The following is a 19,930-nucleotide window of genomic DNA, read 5'->3' on the forward strand; positions in this document are numbered from 1 at the left end:
TATGAAAAAGTTAGACAATCTGAACCTTTCATCAACAATTCATGGCTCTTGCATCACGACAATGCACCAGCTCACACGGCACTGTCTGTGATGGAATTTTTAGCAAGTAAACAAATAACTGTATTGAAACACCCTCCCTACTCACCTGATCTGGCCCCCAAAGACTTCTTTCTTTACCCAAAGATAAAGGAAATATTGAAAGGAAGACATTTTTTATGGGATTCAGGACATCAAGGGTAATATGACGACAGCTCTGATGGCCATTTCAAAAAAACAGTTCCAAAATTGCTTTGAAGGGTGGACTTGGCTCTGGCATCAGTGCATAGCTTCCCAAGGGGAGTATTTCGAAGGTGACTGTGATATTCAGCAATGAGGTATGCAGCACTTTTTCTAGAATGAGTTTGCAAACTTAATTGTCCAAACTCAAACTCATATATATATGAGGTTGGACAATGTGTGTGTGTGTGTGTGTGTGTGTGTGTATGTGTATATATATATACACACACACACACATATATATGCCAAAAAATGTATACACATTTTAAGAAAGGAAAAAACTATATTAAAATTATGCTGACGGTAACCACTCTGAGCACCTCTTGTAATTGCAGAAGTCAAACGTGACTTGTATTCATCTTTTGTTATCGGTATATACTGAGGATTACAATTTTAATACAGTTTTTTCCTTTCTTAAAATGTGTCTACATTTTTTGGCACCCTCTGTATATACACATATATTTCCTATTCCGCCTCCCTCTCTGTGTTACAGGTTTTTCCTGAAGAGCACTGCCTCAGTGAGTCACTTGTCCTGACTCCATTTCAGGCCTTGCTTCTAGAGATCCCAACCTAAGACAAAGGAAATTGGAAATCCTGGTTCTATGTCCATTTATCACACTTAACAATTTCTAATCTTCACAATGACTCTTCACGGTGGGTGTTATTATGCCAATGTTTATGAATTGGTACATTAAGATTGGCACACTGAGCCACATTCAGCAAAGACGCAGATCCCAGAAAGAATAGGAGTCAACTGCTTAAATAGTTCACCAAAAGGAACTGCCAACGGCTGCCTTCAGCATGGAGGCATTTGGCTATTCCATTGTAGGGCCATCCATTCTAACTTTTCCCTTCAGAAGAAAGTCATACATGAGAGGACACAGGCTGTATCCTTTTCAATCCATGTGATAAACTCACTGCTCTACATCTTTAAAATTAATGTCACTTATTTCTGATGTCTAACATATGGAATATGCTAAATAAATATTTTTTCAAATTAAAATATATCTAAAGACCGAGGATCTAAATAGGGGTATAATTTCTCTAGGCTTGGAGTCTTTGTTATTTGTACTTTCTTAGACCTAAAATTCTTATCCCTGTCATAAGACTTTAGACCTGAATGCTGATATTTCTCTACCTCACCTTCCAATTGGTGGGTCAGGACCAACAATAGATTCATAAATAGACAAGCCTGCAAATCTGAGACTGAACTCTGAATAGATTGGAACTTTCTGGATCAATCTTCCAGACTTGAGGTAAGCCTTCATGTGATGGATCAGAATGGCAAGTATGCACTAAATTGGTTACTGTGTCAAACGTGACCACATGGGAGAAAACTTAATTGAACACAGAGTGGAATTTTTAAAATCTAGATTATAGTGTGTAATAGTCCACTTGTTGGCTAATATTAATGAAAGGATTTACCTATTGACATTGATAATGAAATCTGAGCTGCTCTGTATAAAGCTACCCAATTAAGTCCTACTGTTTGAATTTCATAAGCCTCTGTGACCCCATGAAGGACTGCCTGTAAATCAAACTAGGTGTCTTGGAACTCTGTAGTCTAGAAAAATGAAGGGAAGTGTAGTAGCTGGGAGGAATACTCCATTATGAGTGGAGCCAAGTGTCTATAGAGATAACCCCCACACCCCCAGGGCTGGCTCTCAGAGCATCACATATTCCACCAATAAGCTGTAGATTTGTAAATGTATTGGGACACTGTAAACAATTGCTTAATAAGACTTTCAAAAATTCCTCATAGCGCTACATTCACAAGGTAGTGACCTCATCTTCAGCCTCTTCAACATCTCAAATTTTCTGAGACTTTCAGTACATGCCTGTTATGCCTTTCATCTCAGAACATGTGTATTTTTTCCCTTCCAAATTATTTCCTTACAGATGTCACCATGAAGCATGGGTGTCAGAGTGGAAGCAATTATATTCTCACAAAGATATCACCCTTCTCTTCCAATGCTGAAAGGCAGAGGCAGGAATGAGCCACGGCATCAGTCTAAGAGATGTGAGATTTATAACTGTACATTTTTAAAGCTCATAGTGGAAAATTAAGAGAGGGGAAATGGCATAACAGGTGAATGCATTTGGGGTATATCACAGAATGAAACAAGAATAAGTCACTTAGGTCTGCCAGAACAGATGGTTTTGAAAGTGTTCAATCCTCAAGGCCAATGTAATCATAGTAATTTGTTTTTTCCACAATTCTCAAGCCTCTGTTTAAAAAGAAACACACACACACACACACACACACACACACACACACATACACACTCACTCAAACTTAGGAGGGACTCAAATGACCAATATTAAAAGAATAATACAGGAAATGATGTTAATATTATTTAGTAAGTTTCAATTTCTCTGGTAAACCTGATACCAATGTTGCTTGCATAAGATTGGCTTGCATTAAAACCACCCTGAAGGTTTCCTAAAACAACAAAAACAAGCAGGCACATACCTATTTAATTATAAGGGAATATTCATCTCAAATCATTTCCCCCAGTGATTTAGATTCACACTTAAGTTGAAAAGGACTGGAAAGATGGGTGCTTGGAAAATGGTATAAGTTGATCTAAGAACCTTTATTGACTTTCTCGCTATTTTGGCACTTTTGGCTCTTTTTAATATATCAGCTGACAAGTCAGTAGGTGCCCAGCTCTGATTCCATAAAAGACCCCCAGAGTGTACACTTGATAAGCTGCCTACTCATATGCACCTTCTCTCCCCATTCCCACCCATCAGCATGGAAGTTTATACCTCAGTAGAGTCTCCTAATGCTCAACCTGGAGTGGAAAACCAAATAAGCAAAGCTGAAGGTCATGTCTAGAAGGCACCGCAGTTCTGGAGCTCCCCCACCCCAGCAGGACCCAATAAAGTCATATGGTAACTTTATGGGAATTTCGACATTTCTTATTTTTCTTTCTCTTTGATGTGCCATAGAAAACTTGAATGCCCAGAGATAAAGGAAGGAACTGGGGAATGTTGGAAATAAGTACAAATATTGATTATAGGTTTGTGATTGACAGCTTCTCAACTCCCCCTCCTCCCCGCCCCCACCGTCTCCATTGCTGGTAATGGCTTTTCACCACACATGCTATACAGAAACATCCAGGAATGTTTTTGAACCTGAAGCTGAGAGGTTTCTCAACTGTGCTTCCAAAGTCTTGCTGGTGGCTGAGCATACACCCCCTACATTTACTGCCCCTTATTCAATTTGAGCAGATTTATCTGTTTTACATATTAACCTTCTGTTTTAGGTTATATTTAAGAGATTCCACTGCACACTCCTGATTCATATTTTGGAAACCATTTAGGTTTCAGGAGTCCCAGTTCTACTCTAAGTAACATTCCCCACCCTGTGCCATGTTAATTATGTGACTTTTTTGTCACACAAAAAACAGAATACCGTTTTGTAAGGTAGAATGTCTTCTCATAAAACAGAGAAGATGTGCTTTCTTCCTTGCAGGATAAGTGTGATGGTGCACAATATAAAAGCTAAAGGTACTTGGAGATAAACATTGCATATGATAAGTGTTATAACCAACACACCAATAGACTCTATTTTAGATTGTGGTTTCAGGGTGTTAGGCTATTTCAGCCCTGTTTGCTTAGCTGACTAATCTACCCCTTTGGTAAGACTGGTTCTTATATTTTTCCTGTGTACAGAAGACATGAAAAGATATTCTTTAGCTCATGTATTAATTTATCACTTTTTAAAAGATTTCTCTGGTTACTGGGGAGAAAAGATTAGGCAGGAAAAGACTAGCAATGGAGAGACCAGTTAAGCAGGTAGTGCCATAATCCAAATAGGAGGTAAAAAAAACCACATGCAAAGCAAATCTATCTTTACAAGTTATAGAAGTGAACGAGCATCACATGAATGCCTAATGGATCTATTTTGCCATAATGAAGGAGGCTGGGATAGTACAACACACAGGCTCTAGAACAAGACCACCTTTGTTCAAATTCAACCTTTAGGCATTGTGGGAGCTTAGACAAGTTACTTGATTTCTATCTCTGTTTTCTCATCTTTAAAAGGAGGCTAAAAGTAGTACCTACCTCATAGGATTATCAGGACTAAAAAGTAAGTATATGTGAAGTGTTTAGAGTAGTTTCCTCCAGGCAGAAAGTGCTGAGTGTTACTTGGCTGGCACTGAGGATCTAAACAGGGCAATGTGGCTTGTGACCCCTAGAGGGCAGCAGAGGAAAGAGAACAGAGCAGAAGCACATAATGTGGCATTCACATTAGTTTATCAAAGATGTTTCTTCATTTGTTTTTCTTGTTCCTTTGTTGTTTTCAGTTTTATATACCACATATTAGTGAAATCATATGGTTCTCGACTTTTTCTGCCTGATTTATTTCACTTAGCATAATAATCTCAAGATTCATCTATCTTGCTGCAAATGGCATTATTCCATCTTTTCTTATGGCAGAGTAGGATTCCATTCCGTATATCTACCACAACTTCTTTATCCAATCATCTATCAAAGGACACTTTGGTTGTTTCCATGTCTTGGCCAAAGATGAAGAAAAAACGGAGAAAAGTTCTGTGAATCACGTAAAATGAAGGCTGAGCTCAGGGCCACTAATAGCCTGCAAATTTGTTCTTGCTAATAGTTCAAGATACCAGTGTAGACAATGACTCAGGCAAGTCTAATAATGAGAAGCTCTCAGTTCATCTGGGAACATACTTCCAAGATGACTCACTCACATGGCTAACAAGCCAATGCTGAATGTTGGCTGGGAACTCAGGTGAGGGTTAGGGTCTTTGGTTTGTCTCCATGTGGCCTGGGCTTCCCCACAACATGGTGGCTGGGTTACCAGCGTAAGCATCCCACAGAGAAAAACAGGCAGAAATGGCATCACTTCTTATGACCTAGCCTCAGAAGCCACATTCTAATATATTCTACCATATTCTAATAGTCAAAGCTGTAACAGAAGCCTGCCCAGTTTCAAAGAGACAGGACATAGATGCCACCTGCTGATGGGGCAGTGGCAAGGTCCTAGAAAAGGATGTGGAATGGGAAATATTCTTATATCCATTTTTGTAAAGCACAATCAACCACAAAGTAGATTTCCAGAAATTCATACTGGATTCTTCCTGTCTCTCATTTCCACATGCAAAGCCAACCTGTTTCTCTCCCAGAATTACAGCAAAGCCTCCTAAGAGGCTTCCTTACTTCCCATTTAGCTCTGCATAATCTATTATTTATACTGCAGTGAAAGCTCTTTAAAAATGTAAATCCGATCATGTCACACTACTTTTCTTAAAATTATCCAATGACTTTCTCTTATCCTTAGAATAAAAACCCAAACTGTAATAATGTCCTACAAGACCCTCCATATTGTGACACTTATTTATACTTTTCATTTCATCTTTGGACTTTCTCTCTACTACACTCACACTGGTCTTCTTTCCCTAATTCCAGCACCAGGGTGTGTTTTTTTCTCCGGGCCTCTGTCCCCAAACCTCTTCATACTCACTCTGTCCCATTACTCAGATTTTTGCTTACCCAAAATAAACAAACACTTTTTATTCCTTAACTCTGCTTTGTTTTCCATATCATGCTTATCACTATAAAGATTATGTGATTTATGTATATGATTCCTTAGTCATCTAGAATACAAGCACTTTGTGGACAGGGTTTTGTTTTGATTTACTGCTTTTATTAACAGTGCTTAGCTCCATTCAATGAATAGCTAAGCTGAATATCGAATAAAGAATAAAAAAACAACAAACAAACAAACAAACTTTGTATGGCCTTTCTGATTGGTGGTGGCATAAACTAATACTTTCACTGCAATGAAAACATGTTCCTGCGCTCTGTGAGTTATAGCTGATCCTTTCCTAGTATCCTGTGGTTTTATAGACTCTCATTTGTGGAGGGTTGGTTGTTTCAATGTGCACACGAAAGGAAATTTCAGCTTGAGCCTGGTATTTGCACGACTGGGGTTGTCATGTCTGGGCATGTTTAGTGAGTTGGTGGTGATGGGCCTCAGAGAGTTCAATTCTAATGAAGTTTTTGGTTTTCAGTATAAAGAGAAAGGAGACTATGGTTGTTGTGGGTGGAGGAAGTACGGAGTGGGGAGAGGAAGAAAATCTGAGGGTAGAAATGGCCAAATGAACGTGTTGTCACTCTTTGGGGCTTCTCAGCACCATGGAGCATGCTTCTTCCTACGTTTGCAGAATTCCCCACCTCCTTTACAGCTAGGACACTGGGCTGTGACACAGGCCCCAACAGTCACATCTACCCGAGCAATGTTTTGATTCAGAAGCATGTGTTGCAGAAAAATAAGAACCATCTGGGGTCCACACTGGTGAGAATAGCAGCAGTTAAATGCAGTTTCCAGAGTGAGGGATGGCCAAGGTCATGTATCATCAGTGAGTCTGTGCCCGGAAGAGGCAACAGAGCAGTTTCTACAGAGCAGTTCTTTCACGTGATTCTGGGCATTGGTCCTGGCCAGGGAGCCTCTCAGCCTGGTTCCTGACATCCAGGAAAATCTTGTACTCTTTAATAACTTCCTTTTCTGCTCACAATATATTTCAATTAGTTGCAACTGAGACCTCTGAGAGAGATAGGTGGGTGTTTATTTGCAGTCTACCCCCAAAATCAGCCCTGACACCTCTGGAGAAAGGAGCTGGAAGCCAGAAGGGCAGAAATATTTTAATAAGCATTTTCGTGAGACTTGGGATCTGAACAGCAATTCTGTTCCCCAGGTGACAAAGTTCTCCACCAAACAGGAAAATGAGCCCTCCTCACCCACTTTTTCCTGGAACACAGCACAGTCCTAGGACAGGGAGGCTCTGAAGAAATAGTCTTCAAACAATGGTTAGAAGTTCAAAGTCTGCTTTAATGAAATCCAACGCAGAAACAACCCCTTATGAACCTGATAGAAGTGGACTGCTTTGGTTTAAGTTGGGACTGGGAGCTCCTACCAGATGTCACTGCAGGGGGTCGGGGGGGGGGTTGCTTATAGATCCCTCTTCCCACTTTGAAATCAATCTCCAGGATTCAATGGTGGTGCCTGGCAGTTGGTTCATAGTCTGTGACACCAGAAGACCATGGAGAATTTCTTGAGACAACACTTGACAGATGGATGACAGAGAGATAGCAGGTTCCAGGTGAGCAGATTTATGGTATGTCTGATCACATTCCCTGAAGGCTTCCCAAAGGCTGGTGGGGAGGGAAATTTGGGGGGATTTCAGGCCCTACTTCAGGAAGTGGGGACAATTAACCACTGGAATTTGAGTATTATATAATTAATGCCTGGGGAAATTTTGGTTGCTGTACCTTTTTAATAGCTGTATCTTATCAATGATACACTATACATGTTTAAGTTAAGTTGCCCTAAACCTTAGTAAACTCGTTTACTAATTTCTTTTATAATCTCAACTTTATGGGAGAGCAACTTAAATTGATCGCAACTGGCTCTCTGCCTGGATCTTCAAGGGTTGTCCATGCCCTTCCACCTACCCCACTGGATAGACCTCTGAACACTTCTCAGACTTCCCTGGGCATCTCCTGGCACAACATTCTCCTGATTCAGTCTTTGCCTACTGGGTTGGATGCTCTTATATCACCTTAGCTGCCTTTTTAAACCAATCCCTGTGGATATTAGAGTGGAAAAAGCATGAGTACGGAATAAATTTTGAGTTCATAACCTAACTCGCAATGGGATTTTAACAGAGTTGTTAAACTCTGATCTTCCAAGTGGCTATAATAATACTAATCTTGTTATGGAATAAAGTATTTAAAGTAACAAGTCAGGAGCTTTGGACCTAGAAGTTATACAAAAATATTACCCACTTTTGGGAGGGCATTTCATTCTGAGGACCAACTCACCATTCAGGTTTGGCCCATGTCACTGCCTGTGGTCTTCCAATCTGATAGCCAGGACGGGGTGATAGCAGATCCTAGTGACTAAAATGAAATTAGATCAAGAAGATCTAATGCAAATCTGAAAAGAACAAAAGAGTCTAAACAAGGAAGTTTGCCCGTCTGAGGAAATATAGAAAGTCTTAAATATACATTAAGACAGAGTTGGGGGATCAAAAGCTTGTCAAGTTGTTTGTAGGAAGCAAACAGACACAACAGACAAAATAAAGCACTCAAGATAATTCTGAGATGATGACACGTCACCACTTTCCCCAGGGACAATCCTGGTTTATCTTTGAGGCCCAGAGTAACTGCTAGTAGCACCTTGTTTCACTCTCAGATGAGCCACAGTGTGAATGATGGATGATACGGTCATTCTAATCATAATGCAGGCAGGCCCAAAGAGCACACAGATGGTCTAGCTAAGGAAGTGGGTTGGAAACTAGACAGGGAGGTGGGTAAGGCCAGGGCTAGTAAGCTACTGGAGGAACAAAGACCTTAGAAATGAAGCAGATTGTGCCTCGGCCAGGAAGGCTCTTATAAGATTCCTTTAGTAGTAAAAACTAGAGGATATAACGAGACGTAACCTGCATGTATAAGCTGAGAGAGCCACATTCAAAAGTAAAAGATGGGTAGAGAGCCAAGTGTGGGTACAGAGATAGAACTCTGAAGGCCCCCCCACTGCCTTATAAAGTCCCGACTCCTTAGTATGGCATGATCCAGCTCCTGCCTACTGTTACAATTTTAAAAAATCAAACTAAAATAAAAACAAATTTCCCTACACCCCAACCAGCCACTGGTCATGAAGAAGCAACTGCCGTGTCTCAAATGTAGCAGCAGGCTCGTTGCTTATGCTGGCCTTCCCAAAATGTGTATTCTTTGCCTACAAAGACCTTTTCTACTCTTTCTTCTCCTGGATAACTTCTGCTTCTCAAACTAGGAATGTTCCAGAAGGCTCCCACCACCAGACTGGATTAGGTGACCCTTCTGTGAACTTCTAGGCACCTATGTGGTAATCCTCATCATCATCTGACACTGAACTGTGGTTGTCAGTAGCTTGATGTCTTTCCCTTAATTGAAGAGAAGACTTCTGTATTTCATCTTTATATCCCCATTGCTTAATATAGGTAACACATTATGGGTTCTCAATATATTTTTATTGTTTAAATAAATGAATTCCAGTTCAGGCTAATGATGCTGGACTCATATTTAATGTTCTCTTCCACCTTAATAACCAAGTACAATGACTGAAATAATTGGTCAACCAAATCCATTGCATACCCCCTAAATTAGGATCTTAATTCAAACTTGGGCTATTTTAATAGCCTTCTTATTGGATTTTCCAATTTGAGTCTCTACTCCTTCAAATCCATCTTGTGTATAAGTATCAGGTCTCTTCTCAAAATGCCACTTTGTTAGATCATTCCCCTGCCCAAAACTTTAAGGGAAACACAAAGTTTTATAAACTGTGTTGGAACAATAAAACAGTAACATCGATACTGAAAAACAATTTTACATTATCTCATAAAGGTGAATATTCACGTATCCTATGACCCAGCATTTCCATTCCTTGATGTATACCCTTGAGAAACTCTTGCACAGGACATAGGAAAGAAACATAAGAACAGTTAGAGGAGCGTTTTTGAAATAAAAAATGAAAAACAAGAAAAAAACCTCAACTGGTATGAATATGCACCAATAGAATAAAAAATAAAAAGTGGTACGGTCAGAAAAAGATGTATCCTACAGTGGTGAAAATAGACTGCATCTGTATGAATATGTCTTAGAAAGGCAATATATGGAAAAAGCAAGTTCCAAAAGCCTACAAACAGTATGACATAATTTTAATACAGCTCAAAACAAGCAAAACTGCATGGTTATATACGCATACTTGCTAAAATTATCAAGGGAATGATAACCACAACATATAGGAAAATGCTTTCCTCTTGGGGAGACGCAGAAGGGAACCACGTGATAGAAGCAAGACATTGGTAATATGTTATTTTCAGTTGGGAGGAAGGGCCATTGGTGTATATTTTATTACTATGTATTCTTTTGTATGTGTCAAATGTTGTATAATGAAAATATTTAAATAGTGACCAATAAAGCCAGAGTAGTTAATTAAAATCAGTAGGGAAGACACAACCTCCTGGAAATTGTACAGATTCGATGTCCTCTAAGGGAAGACTGCCTGGATCCAGCCTTTCACTTCCAGTTTCGAGATTTGCTCTTGACTTGTTAGCAGAGATTTGCTCATGCTCTCTAAAACATGCATAGGCCAGAAGAAGACATCAGAATGCCAATGGAAATACAATGAGAAACCCAACTCTCACATATTGGACGCACTCATCCATCATGCTTAGCACCTCCTTTCCCTATAATCAAACGACATAGTAAGTGAAATCATACTCAGAAGCCTCATGACTGATTTTTCACAAGAATTCTAGGTCAGAGTGGCAGGCTTACTGGTTTTTAACATCATACAAGAGTGAAAATAAAGTACATCTACTTAGAAAAATATGAGTATATCTCAGAAACATAAGTAATGCAAAAAGCTAGCTTCACCTTCATATCTATGTAAGAAAACCTGCATGGGAGTCAAACATTTACTTCATGAGCATGTGTCACAATGAAAGGACTGGGCAAAATGAGAATAAAATAAAGCAAGGCCTGGGCTTCCCATTCTCTTCAGTACAGTCCAAAATACCACAGCATACATAACGCCACTCTTACTTCTCATACCCAGGACAGACACCATTCAATGATCATGATGCTTCATGGTGCTTCTCACATCATTACAGATAGCTATGATCAACTGGGTTGGCACACAAACTAAAAGCAATTGTTTATAAGTCTGGACGAACAGCTAACATTAAAATTATTTATACCATCATAAAACGTCTCTACAATCTGGTCACAAACTCCCTTGGCTGCATTTGGAGTGATTGCACTGCCCCCTGAAATGTTCTGTACTGTTCCACGTGCTCCTCCGTGCTCACTCAGGTGCCCCTCTTCACACCCACACACCCACCTGGAATGTCCTTTCTTTCTTCTCTGTCCTGTTTGAATCCAGCGTCTTCATTAAACTTCCCTGACCACTCCTGTCAGACTGCTGCTTCCCCTTCAGAAATTTACACGTTCTTTGCATTCACTCTTTGGCGTGGATATTTACGAAGATTTCTATGTTATAATCCAGGTGGGGTTTAAGCTTCTTTAGGACAGGACTATACTTCTTTGTATTTCCTACAAAACTAGCATGGCTTCTCACAGAAGAGATGCTCAGTGGATAACGGTTGATTGATTTTTCCTGCACTTAATACCCAACCTGAAACATGAAAAAAAAGTAATCTTTTTAATTATAAGAAAGTCCCATGTAGTCTTCTACTCTAAAAAGAGAAGACAAAAATGAGTAAAAAAAAAAAAAGAAATGAACATTTCAGAGGATATATGTTCTAATTACATTTTGAGTTTTTCATTAGTAAATTGCTGGTGGTGTTTGGGAGTGTGTGTATGATGGATATGAAATTTATTAACCATTCAAAACAGTAAATGGGTCCAGTCTCAGAAAATTTTTGCATAATTCCCCCATTTTCTCTCCTACATACCGTGTAATGTATTTTGAGTGAAAATATCAGGATAATAAATTAGGTAAGGGGAACTTATGTTTATTCTTTCGTATCTAAAGTTTTTATGATCTTTATAATATGCACTATAAAAATTCAAAAATATAGAAGAAAACAAACAAACAAAAAACAAGAGTCTTCAAAAATCTCACCATCCAAAGATAACCATAGTTTGCAATATACCCTTCCACTACTTTCTAAATACATATGTGTATCTGAAATATATACTCTTTTACATATAGGGTTATTTTTATTTACAACTTGCTTTTCTACCCAGAAATTCATTATGGAGTTTTTTCTACATCCATGAATCATCCTTTTCTAATACCTGCATTGTACTATGTTGTATGTGCATTTCGTTTCAAGTGTCAGAACACAAATGTGAATGGACTTTAACAAAAAAGGAGGCTAATCAGATTTTGAAATCCAAGGAAAGGTTGCATAATTGAGGAAAGGGCAAGGATGCAGTGGAACCCCAGGAAAAACTAGAACCAGGTACTCAATCAACATTAAGACTTCTGGTCTCCTGATCTGTTTTCTTCCTTGGGTCCATTTCATGGTCTTTCACTGTAGCATGAATTTCCCCATGCAGCAAGAAACATTGCTCCAATTGTAGTGATTATCATTTTTAGGGTACAATGTTCAAAATCTCAGAGAAGGGGCTCATTATTTAATTTCCAGACCTGTGGCAATTAGCTATTAGAATACAGCAACTCCCAGAGTGAATGGGCAAAGGTAGTTCCTATGAGAACAGAGCTACTGAACAGACAAAATTGTAGATGTTCACCATAATTCACTTAATTAATATCTTGTGAATGCACAAATAGGAGGCTTATAACCTTTATACTTTAAGTAATGTTCGATTAATATTTTAAGCTACTATGAACATTCTCATACATTTAATTTTTTGCACATATCTGATAATGTCCTTATGATATATTCCCAAAATTGAATCCATTCAATAGATTTATTCATTCAATAAATCTTTTTTTAGTGTCTACTATGTGCCAGGCTCTATTCTGGGCACTAGGAAAATAAGAGTGAACAAAATGAAAAAAACCCTGCCTTCATGGAGCTGACATTCTGGTGTGAAAAGACAGATGATAAAGAAATAAAGTAAAACATATTGGGGAGAATGGAGAATTGGTATTTTTAAATAGAGTGGTGAGGGAGGATAACATTAAAAAGAGATAGTTTACCAAAATGTTCTTTGATAGATGATTGGATAAAGATGTGGTACATATATACAACAGAATACTACTCAGCCATAAGAAAAGATGACAAACAGCCATTTGTGACAACATGGATAAATCTTGAGAACACCATGCCAAGCCAAATAAGTCAGATGGAAAAAATCGAGACCTATATGATTTCATTATTTATGTGCGATATAAAACTGAAAGCAACAAACGAACGAGACAAACAAACAAAATGTCATAGATACACACAACCATATATAGTGGTTACCAGAGGAAAAGGCAGATGGAGGAGAGGTGAAAAAGGGTAAAGAGGGTCAAATATGAGTGGGGAACACACAATGCAATATACAGACGATGTATTATAGAATTGTACACTTGAAACCTACATAATTTTGTTAACCAATGTCACCCTTATAAATTTAATATAAATTTTTTTTCTTAAAAAAAAAAAAGGATATTTATTTAAACAGTGACCAGAAGGACATGTGGGAAATCCAAGCAACTTTCTGAGAAGAACTCATTCCAGACAGAGGGAACTGCAAGTACAAAGCCCTGAGTGAGAAGATGCTTGGCCTCTTTTTGGAAAGAGCAGAAGACAAGTATGGCTGGATGAGAGGCAGGGTTCCAGAGAAGAGGTGGAAGAGGTGACAGGAGACTAGATCATGGAGGCCTTTCTGGCCACTGCAAGGCCATTGGCTGTTGCCATGGGTCGTGGGAAAGCCACTGGTCGGTTTGAGCAGGGAACTAACATGACCTAAGCTAGCACTGCCTAAAGTGGAGCCCAGGATCTATGCCAGTCTGTAAGCAATTTGTTACAGGTCAGCAACAAAACAAGTACAGAAATTAAGAATAGGCATTTAGAACTTATTATAGAAAATTTCTTATGTTTCGTCTCATCATTGAAATGTAATTCTTTATTTTGGCACATAGCTCTAACTTAATTTGTACCTTATTTGGGGTATGGATGGAGTAAGATGGATTTAGTTTTTCCCCCACAAATGACTCTCCAGTTGCCATAAGCCCATTTGTGGAAATAAGCAACTTTTCCTCTGTGATTTGAAATCTCAGTGGGGTGGGAAGCAAAGGCAGAAACATTTTATATCTATTTTATAATTAGAAAATCCAGTGTCCAAAGGGTTAAATAATTTTAGATTGCCAAGAAACACTGGTGGAGCCAGGACGACGGTTCTGGTTTTTTTAAAAAAAGAGAGAGCTTATGTCTATAGTTTCTTTTTAGCAACCAATGACCCATGAAGATGATGGAATGGTGTGATATGTAGCCTTGATTGGCAGTCTTAGAGCAAAACACAATATCAGTAGCAATTTCTCCTTACTACAGATTCTCAGAACCAATTCCAAAGTGACTTTGTACATTTTTCCTATCTATAAGTTGTTTCTTCCAATGGTAAAATTTTAGGAAATTTGTAAATATATAAATAAACCCCGATGGTTACTTAAATATAGATTAAAGAAGAAAATGGCTGTCAAAAACAAAAACTTTGACTTCTACATATAAAAAGTAAATAATTTTTAATATAATTAACCTATGAATTATTTTTTTCCAAGGACCATTATTCAAAACTCTCTAAGAGAATGGAATTTTCCCCATGGCAAACTTCATACAATCACAAACACTTTATTGTTTTGTTTTTTAATCTTTAAAAATGTATTTAACAGGTCAGGTGAGTTATTTAAGGACCATCTAAGATTCCAAGTGAAATGGAAAAAAGCACCATGAAAATGTTCCTGCTCCAAGCTGAAAGCAAAGTATGTAGGGGACACCTACAAAGCAGAAGCTGAGATATATGTGTACTTAGAAATACCACAGCCGGTTGAAGTTCATTGGTAATCTGAGTTGTGGATTTGTGAAGACTACCATCCATTTGTGCCTCTATCCCGCCATCTTAATTTTAACTAACAAACGATAGGCATGCCTGGTGAGTTTTTTCTTTCTTTTTCTATTTGTTCAGACAACAATATAACAACATTAAAAAATGTATTAAATTAAATGGAAAAGGTGCATACATACCACCCTTATAACATCATACAGTTGACCCTTGAACAACGCAGGGCTTGAGGCGCTGACCCCACACAGTCGAAAAATCCATGTATAACTTTTGACTCCACAGTTCGTCCTTATCATTTGTGGATTCAACCAACTGATATCAAAAACAGCAGTTTCCATCACTGGTTGGTAATCTGCAGTTGGGAAACTGAGGTTGGGAATGTGAAAATACCGTTTTCCACCCACAATTGGCTGAACTTTTAGATGAAAAACCCACCGATAGAAAGGGCCAACTGTATACTTAGAAAAAAATCAGCATATGAGTGAACCCGTCGTCCAGTTCAAACCTGTGTTATTCAAGGTCAACTGTATTTCTTTTTGTTTTTAACTCATTCAACTTGTGTCATTGTGTACTTCTTTTGACTCATACTCACTTAGGGTATATATTTTATATAGTTGTAATTATAGAACACAAACAAAACGTTTTACTCATTTTCACTTAATATTACTTTGAACATTACATTTTCTTACTGACTATATTTTTTATTTTATCATAAATTCAGTGTGATAAAATAATCTATTTTGTTATAACATAATTTGCTTAACTGTTTATCTCTTGTGTTTATTTAAATTGATCTTAGGTCTTTGCTAATGCAAGAAACACTACAGTGTGCATTAAACATACTAGCCCAAATAAGATATTTTTTTGCATAATTAATTAGAATAAATCTTCAAAAATGATATCAAAGGGTCAAAAGTTCTACACATTTTTATGACTCTTAATAACAAATTATTTCTCAAGGACTCAATAACCATTTGTATCGCAACCAACAAGGTATGAATATACCCATTTCCCTCTTAAACAGTTGACTGGATTTTAATACTAACTCTTTAAACTTTAAAATAATTCATTGTCTGAAGTAATCTTTTTTAAATTATTGGCAAACTTGAATGCTTTCCCAAATATTTAATTTTCCAAACTTCATTTTAAGTGAATTTTCCATGTCTTTTTTTTTTTTTTTATCATGTATCTACCAGGGTATTGTTGGGGTTCTTGTAATGTTGTATGAGTTTTTCACATATTAGAGCAGAGTTTCTCACCATTGGCACTACTGACATTTTTGGCCAGACAATTCTTTGTTCTGGAGCTGTCATATGATTGTAGGATCTTGACCAGGTCTCTACCAACTAGATGACTATAGCACCCCCTCTGCCAAGTTATGACAACTAAAAAGTCTCAGAAATTGCCAAATGTCCCTAGTGGCAAAATTGCCCCATGTTAAGAAGCACTACCATAGATCATAAAAGAAATATTTTTCAATTGCTAAACAGTTACTACATGTCTGACACTATTCTAAGTGCTTTATCTATCATCAAGCATCTCAGACCTACAACAACGCTGTAAGTTAGATACTATTAGTCTCCCTTAACGTAAGGAGAATCTGAAGCACAAATGAGTAACTTGACTGTCTTCGGTCACACATGTAGTACAGACAGGATTTGACCCACCAGTCTGACTTCAAAATCAATGCTTTAATCACAACTCCTTCCCATCATAGGCTGCCAATTTTTTCATCATCAAATCATCTTTTTTGCTAGTTTTAATTTGTTTTTAATTAAAGTTTATTGGGGTAACAATTTTTAGTAAAGTTACACAGGTTTCAAGTGTACAATTCTGTAATACATCATCTATGTATCATGTTCTGTGTTCACCACCAAGAGTCAGTTCTACTTCCATCATTATGTATTTGATCCCTGTTATCTTCATCTACCACCCCCCTACTCCCCTACGCTCTAGTAACCACTGTGTCTATGAGTTTTTATTTCTTCCTTTGTTTTAACTTTATAAACAATTTTCATAATCAAAACTATTCATCTTTTCCCCCATGATTTCTTCTAGTGTTCTAATTCTCTCAAAAGCATCAATCCCTTTGACATATCTGGGAATTATTCTCTTTCTACTTTAAAAAAAAATTTAGTGTTTTACTCTCTTATGCCTTATTTTGGCACATAGCTCTAACTTAATTTTTCTTCATATTACTATCTACTTATGTCATTTAATAAAGTTTTCCTACTTAATTTTATTATACATGTATTATTATAAATTGAATTGATTAGAATCTCTGCTACATTTCACTAAACGCTTACATCTTTATACAATTGTGTCTTATTATCCAAAAGTACTGGGCACTTTTACAAAATAAGAGAATAAAATAATAGTGTTCACATAATACATGAACTGAAAATGGATATTTTTCTATCTAGAATTTTAATGTCCACAGTGAGTCAATACATATAAATACCCCGACTTAGAAATTTGAGTTCAGAACACTCATTTGCAAGTTGACGTTTTAGACATCAAAAAATTTGTTCTGAAAAAAAAGTATTACATAAATGTTAATTGGGTTCCTAGGTAGCCCACAAAAAAATGAAAAAAAAAAATCACCTCTCTCTTAATGTAAGTAAATACTCAAAAAAGGACCATTACTCTGTGAAAAAAGGCACTCAGTGAAATGGGTATCATTTGGACGTTTCCAGAAATTAAAGTCACATCTTGAGACAGAGGACACCTGTTGTTCATTTTTTGTTGCTCCTGAGAACTCCACGAACACTGCCTTAGACAGACAGGTTAGAGACCTCCACCCTCCAGACTCAAATCAAAGAGCAGAGGTCAAATAGAGCTTCTGTTACACTCTTGGGACCTATTAGACCAGGACATATGACTGGAAAAGTTTGATGAAGCTTCATAAGCTTTTTAATTGCCCCATATTGTATTTGCTATCCTCCAACTTTTTCCTATTGTGATTTGCTATCCTCCAACTTTTTCCTATTGTGATTGAAGGAACTCTGAAAACGAAGAAAGAGTTTCACTGGAGCAATTATGTCTCCCCTCTCACGGCATGATCAGAAGAGACTGAGAAGCAGGTGAAGCTCTGGAGGCCCAGTGAATGGTGATCTTCACTGAAGATGGAAAAATTGATGTGCCTCTTGGGCCCATGGCAAGCAAGGATGATGATTCTACCCACCTCATAAAGTTGGAGTGATGATTAAACTAGGTAATGTATGATATCCACACTTAGAACAGAGCTTGGTGCATAATTGGGGCTCCATTAAGTTAGTTGGAGTTACTTAGGAGTAATCATGAGACCTTCAGGGCAGAAGTATCTTCCTGATTTCTCCCCCTAAGATAACTGAAATTAATTTATACTCACCTTTTAAGCTGACCCAGCAGAACCATGGCTTTTTACCCTAGAGGAGAGAGAAGGCAAAATGAACTCAAATGTATTGACGTGTCAAGCTCTGTAGTAGGCACTGATATTTGTTAACTCATTTATTTTCTATGACCTTACCTCCCCAAAATGCCTCATCTCATCTCTGAAGCTTAGCAGAATCAGTCCTGCCTGGCCCTTGATAGGAACTCAATCTTACGGGAAGGTTATATTGGGTTAGTGGTGAAGTGCAGCTGTGTGGCCATCAGTAAGGTACTGAACCTGTCGGCCTCAATTTCTTCAGCTGACAAATGGGCCTAATAACTATGGTAACCACTTCATGGAATTCTTGTTACTAGTAAGTGAAACAATATACATGCCTGACATAGTTTGTAGCCAGTAAGGGAAGGGTAAGCTATTATTTTCATTATCATCATTCCTATAATTCCAGAAATTGGAAATCATTATTTTCATTTATAGGAGAGGCAATATGCTCAGAAAAGTTAAATAAATTAATAAAGTCACATAACCATTAGGAAGATAAAGCTAGTATTTTACCCCAAATCTGATTTTAGAATCAGGTATTTTTATTTTCTGTACTTGAAGCTTCCTTGAGAGAAGACTTACAGGAAGATGTGAGCTCTCTTTGCAGATGCTTTAAGGGAAGGCTTACAGATGAGTAGGACTAGACTATCTTTGTTGTCTTCAAAAACAGATCTGTGTCCTATGAGTAGAAGCTGCAGAGAAGCTCTTTTGGTCTTATTATAAGGAGAAACGTTTTACCAAAAGTAAAGAAGTTAAAGCAGTTTGCTCTCTTTAAAGGGGTAGTAAATCCTGCTACGTATTTCCTTAACCTCCTAACCTCTCTTGGTATGCAAACATAGCTCACATGACAGCTTGTTGAGAATATCACAGAAGAGATTCATGTAACTGCCTTCAGGACACCCTGTTCCCTTGCCCTCAGTGAAATCTTGGAGGCAAACCTTCAGGACACCCTGTTCCCTTGCCCTCGGTGAAATCTTGGAGGCAAACCCTGTTCCCTTGCCCTCAGTGAAATCTTGGAGCCAAACCACACCAATACACCCTCTGTCCCCTGTTTCAAGAACAGGTGGACTTCTTGGCCAGCATCTAGAACCAAGAATGACTGAGGCTTCACTGGCATATTCAGGAAGACATAAGTCTTTCTCTTTTGCTGATTAGATCATTTTTGCATATCACTTATCAGATGACTGAGTTATTGTATCCAAATGTCCAAGGATCCTCTAAGTCACGCATAGAAGTCTTTATGGCTCTAGTCTCATCAGCACAGCTGCAGGACCTTTCTTGTCCTGACCATAGCTTTGACTGTTAACTATTAGGTTGGTGCAAAAGTAATTGTGGCTTTGCAATTATTTTTAACCTTTTAAACCACAATTATTTTTGCACCAATCTAGAGGAAGGAATCCCCAGATCTCAGGACCAGTCTATTCCTACACTTCTTTCTCTCTCCAACTCCTGCCAAGGATCTCATGGATGGCTGCTGTGGTGCAGAGAATGCTGCTGGGTCAGACAGAGCTGTCCTCTCTTCCTTGAGTCCCCAGGAAGCTGCATTGTGATCTGGGGCAAAATAAGGGCAGGAAGAGAAGGACCCACTGCACAGCTCGGTATTAATCTTTGTCACTGATAACCCATAGTGACACTGTTTGAGCCTGGATTCTCACAAAGCTATTACATTAATGTGGCATC

At 38.1% G+C, this 19,930-nt stretch overlaps 1 long non-coding RNA gene across 1 annotated transcript; it reads right to left on the reverse strand.

The window, feature by feature from the left end:
• Positions 1 to 9,308: 9,308 nt before the first annotated feature.
• Positions 9,309 to 19,079, reverse strand: LOC308502421. Its single transcript, XR_013994036.1, has 3 exons — positions 18,833 to 19,079; positions 18,209 to 18,245; positions 9,309 to 11,494 (listed from the first exon to the last, which is right to left on the reverse strand). It is a non-coding gene; the product is annotated as an uncharacterized lncRNA (long non-coding RNA).
• Positions 19,080 to 19,930: the final 851 nt, after the last annotated feature.

This window comes from Rhinolophus hipposideros (genome assembly GCF_964194185.1).
Source record: "Rhinolophus hipposideros genome assembly, chromosome: 9".
NCBI lineage: Eukaryota > Metazoa > Chordata > Mammalia > Chiroptera > Rhinolophidae > Rhinolophus > Rhinolophus hipposideros.